Source organism: Triticum aestivum, chromosome 6A, assembly GCF_018294505.1.
Source record: "Triticum aestivum cultivar Chinese Spring chromosome 6A, IWGSC CS RefSeq v2.1, whole genome shotgun sequence".
In the NCBI taxonomy this organism is placed as follows: Eukaryota; Viridiplantae; Streptophyta; class Magnoliopsida; order Poales; family Poaceae; genus Triticum; species Triticum aestivum.
In genome coordinates this window covers 601,337,789-601,342,755 of record NC_057809.1, presented here as the reverse complement: position 1 = coordinate 601,342,755, position 4,967 = coordinate 601,337,789, and the positions used below count along the sequence as shown (strand labels likewise).

The 4,967-nt window shown below is 47.7% G+C and overlaps 1 long non-coding RNA gene across 1 annotated transcript; it reads left to right on the top strand.

Annotated features, from left to right (window-relative positions):
• The first annotated feature begins 4,001 nt into the window (after nt 1–4,001).
• Nucleotides 4,002–4,717, top strand: LOC123131277 (uncharacterized). The gene is made up of 2 exons (XR_006464127.1): nt 4,002–4,239; nt 4,353–4,717. It is a non-coding gene; the product is annotated as an uncharacterized lncRNA (long non-coding RNA).
• The last annotated feature ends 250 nt before the right edge of the window (nt 4,718–4,967 follow it).

Below are 4,967 nucleotides of genomic sequence, written 5' to 3'. Positions count from 1 at the left end.
CACTAGTGAAACCTACGGCCCCCGGGTCTCTTTCTCATACCATTTGCCTTTGCGATCTACTTTTCCTTTGTTTTATTTTTAGATCTATTAAACCAAAAATACAAAAATACCTTGTTGCAATTCATTCTTATTTATTTTATTTGGCGTTCGATCTATCAATCTACTACAATTTTATTCACGCCCGTTTGCCCATCTTGGGGCGCCGCTACCCGAATGGGATTGACAATCCCTTTTACACGTCGGGTTGCGAGTATTTGTTATTTGTGTGCAGGGGCTATTTACGTTGTGTTTCTTGGTTCTCCTACTGGTTCGATAACCTTGGTTTCATATCTGAGGGAAATACCTACCGCTGCTGTGCTAAATCATCCCTTCCTCTTTGGGGAAATACCGACGTAGCTTCAAGCCGCCATCAGTCAGGTCCTGACGTAGGTCGTATGTGTAACCCGGAGCCGCTGACTCCTTGCCTCTATGGTGAGGGGGCGCGGGCCGTTGTTCAGCATAATTAGCTGTTTTGTCCCGTCCATGTGGTGGTCGGTCCTGTTGATCAGCCTGATTGTATTTTGACGGTATTGGCACAAGTGCCTCATCGTCGAATTGTGACAGTAGCCTGCATTTTGGATAACTCTCTGTCAAGCTCTCAAAGCCATATCCTTCTTCGGCGTCTAGGACCTTAGTCCATCTGTCATTGAGCGTGTCCTGTTCGGCTTTAATCTGTTATTGTTTCTTTCTCAGGCTTTGCGCGGTGGCGATGAGCTGTCGCTTGAAGCATTCTTGTTCGAGGGGTTCTCTGGGACAATGAAATCTTCGTCACTGAGGCTGACATCCTCTTCGGAGACAGGTAAGTAGTTACTATCTTCTGAATCTTCGCGGTCGGCGAATTCTTCGGGGTGAATTGACCCTCTTCCCTTTCATCCTGATCGAATGCAGGCTCCACGGGGTTTTGGGGGTCTTCGGCATTATCCGGAGTGTCATTGTCTCTGGTGCCGGTGTTGCTTTCCCTTTCTCGACACAATCGTGAGCGGCGCCGCTGACGCTGACGTTTTGGTGGTTCATCGACGGGCTTATCCTCATCTGGATCCTGAATGCCATCATCGTCCTTCCTCTCAGGGGTGTCTACCATGTATACATCGTAAGTAGAAGTGGTCGTCCAACGCCCGGTGATGGGCAGGTTTTGACCTGGTTCGACTTCGACATCATCGTCCATGCCATCGATGTCTTCAGAAGTGTAGTCTAGCATGTCAGTTAAATCCTCGACAGTGGCTATTAAGTGGGTGGTGGGTGGGACGTAAAATTCCCCAGTCTCAGCCCCCCAGTTCGCACTGGGCGTAGTTCGGGGGTGACACCTCCGTGATGGCGAGATATTGCATTAAGTCCAACGCCTCGTTTAAGAGCGAGAGTTGGACGGGCGTCTGAGGATCTGCGGAGCTAGGTTTGGTGGTAACCGATTGACCGAGCCCGAAGGACGCAGACCTCAAGAGTTCAGAGTTGGTGCCCTGAGGCGAGTCCGACTTCCCGATGATGGGGAGAGTCCCATTTGATTCTGGGTCCGCCGACGAATTGCTCGCATCTGGGTCTCCGGCTAGAAGCTCCATGATGGCAGAGAGTCCGGCGGGGTTCACCCTCCCGTCTTCGGACGAAGTAGTCCGGCCCGGATCTATGGCCGAGGCGGACACGAGCATCGACCCTTAGGCGGGATCTGCTAGTAGAACCGAAGGGCCTCCTTCGTGCGGGTGGGGAGCGGCGGCCGAAACCGTGAACCCCTTGAAGATGAGGTCTCCTCGGATATCGGCAATGTAGTTCAAACTTCCAAACCCGACCTGATGACCAGGGGTGGAGCTGTCGACCTACTCGAGGTGATCGGTCGAGTTGGCACATAGCACGAAGCCACCAAACACAAAGAGTTCACCAGGGAGAAAGGTCGCCCCGGAAACAGCGTCGTTGTTGATGACGAGGCGAGCCATCGATTCTTCTATTGACAAAACAAGAGAACTCCCAATGAAAGCACCAATGTCGGTGTCAAAACTGGCAGATGTCGGGTAGGGGGTCCCAAGTTGTGTGTCTGAGGATCGATGGTAACAAGGGACAATCGGGACACGATGTTTACCCAAGTTCGGGCCCTCTTAAAGGAGGTGAAACCCTACATCCTACTTGATTATATTCGGTATGTGTATAGGGGTTACAAGAGTTGATCTACCTCGAGATTGTAATGGCTAAACCCTAGCTGTCTAGCCTATGGTTGTTCTGATAGCCTCTACGGACTAAACCCTCCGGTTTATATATACACAGGAGGGGCCTAGGGTTATACAGAGTCGGTTTACAAGGGAAGGAAATAATACATCTGGACACCAAACTTGCCGTCCACGCATATAGGAGTCCTATCCGGACACGGGGGATAGTCTTCTGTTTTATCTTCATGGCCCATTAGTCCGGCCCATATCGAATAGACCGGACACCCGATGACCCCCTGGTCTAGGACACCCTCAGCAGGTGACGGGCGTTGGTGTCAAGCTCAGAGATGTTCTGCTATCTTTTCAGTTTTGTCATATCGGTCTTTACGTGACTTATACTTTGTTTTTTATGATATGAATGAGACGTATTAGCATGCAAAACACACACACATAGAGATAGAGATTCATTTTGTGAGAGACAAGGTAGCTCCGAGAGGTATGTGTTCTTCATGTTCCAACCAACGCTCAGTTTGCTGGTATCTTCACCAAGGGGCTTTGAATGGCATCCTTCATCGACATTTGTGCAGTCTTAATGTTGGCGAGCCCGCCGTTGACACTGCGCGGGGTGGGGGGGGGGTATGGGGTGTACCACGATCGGCAACACTTATACCACGATCACCCACATTTTCCACTAGTCCTTAGACTTCGGTTGTACTCGGCTACTATATGTAATCCCTCCTTGTACTCTGAATCGACGAGGAGACCATTCTCTGAAATTACACTAATTAGGGTCACAACAGACGAGCCAGACCAGCGCCGGCGGGAGGCACAGGAAACCCTAGCAGATGGGTGTCCTCGTGTACGAGCGAAGGGGTATGAGCGTGGGTTGATTGTGAAATCATTGGTATACACTTTTTACCGGAAAGTGCTCTTCTGCTCTCAAGCTCAGATGCTCCCTGATGAACAGTAAAATAAAAATAGTAAAAAATACAAAAAAATGTAAATGTTTTTTGTGGTAAATTTTGACAAATGTTTTATGCGCTTGACAAATTTCAGCATGAAAGGACATTCGTGGACACCATGGAAAAAAAGAATCAACGCTCCAAAATGCTTTCAAAACTAGCATTTTTGGAGCATCGTTTGTTTTCACGACTTCCATGAATGTTATTTCTTGATAAATATTTGCAAGCCCACAAGACACTTGAGAATGTTTACCACAAAAAATTCAGATTTTTTTCATTTTATGTACTATTTTTAATTTAATTTTCATCAAGGAGCATTTGATCTTGGTATCAGATACTCCGTGTCCTTTTTACCTCATTTTCCTTTTTATTTTCATGTTTTTTTCATGTGTTTCACCAATGGATGTGCCCTTGATGTATATTAGATACCGTTCATATTTTTTTTATTCAGGGGTACATATGACCGCTCTATTACCTAACTTATTTGTTTGGGTATGAAAAGAAAAGATTAATAGAAGTATCTTTCTCATATTACATCGGACAGCACACCACCACATCCGCGCACATGTGCAACATTTTCTTGGCAGACTTGGCTAACTTGTGCCGAGATGGTTATGCCAGACTGGAGGCTAGCTAGGTGGTGTGCCTTGCCCGCAGAGCTACAAGATACTGATTCCTCCTTTCATATGCTACAAGATACTGACTCCTCCATTCATATCCTACAAGATACTGATTCCTCCTCTCCGGGCTACGGTTGATTGATAATCAAACCCCATTGCCTAACTAGGCACTAGCAGCCGTTAATCTCTTTGATGCCACATGCACGGATGTATATCCAATTTGCTATATATACACCCCGGCCGAGTTGTGTCTGCACAGAGCACCACATAGGCAGAGAATCACGCAATCAAACCAAAGTGAGAGACCAAGAGAGATGGCGTCCAAGGCATTCCCTGCTCTGGTCCTTCTGGCGCTCGTCTGCGGCCAGCTTGTGGTCGACGGCCATGCCCAGCCCTACACCGGCGGCGGCCGCATCAGGGGAGGAGGATCTGCTCCCGGAATGCAGCCACCGACTTACCCCACTGCCCATGCCCACTCCTCCACCATTGGTAATCTACCTCTGTTGTTTCTCCGTTTGCTTGCCATTGATAAACCATTTCATTTTCCTGTCATTTCCCTGGTTCTGACTGTTGTTTGCTTGCATGGTCTGTGAATATGGCAGGAGAATACGATGGAGCTGGAAGGCCTTCAGCCGTGGAAGAAGACAAGGCCTTCATGGTCAACAGCCTGCCGGCGCACGACCGCCCGCTGCCTGTCCCGCCTTCCGCTCACTAGTCCGTCGAGGCAACGCAGTCGAGCTTGAGATCAGCGGCCCAGTGGCCAGCACTAATAATAGGAATAAATTTGTGTGAAGTTGTCCTGTGGTGACTCTGTTTCTGTCATCAGGGGTGTAAAAGTAGAGTACACCGAACTACTAATAAAAGTACTGTTGAGAAAGTTGGGACTTCACAGTGGTTTCAAGAGAACATATATAAGTTTGTTCCAAAATTCCGTTTACATCTTACCATGAACATAATATGGATGTATCTAAATCGTGCATGAACGTTTTCGATCTTGCACTGTTGTAATTAAAACTGTACATGGTTGAAACTACGACGACGTCTCGAACGAAACGATCCTAATCACTTGTCCTTGAGTTAGGTAAAGACTGCAAGCATATCGCAAAAAGAAGAACCGATATATACATCCCGGTTCCTCACTTTTGGCCAGATACCGCAACCATCGATCTGTATCTAGAGGCAGAAATACAGCAGTACGTTATGTAAATAAACTAGTA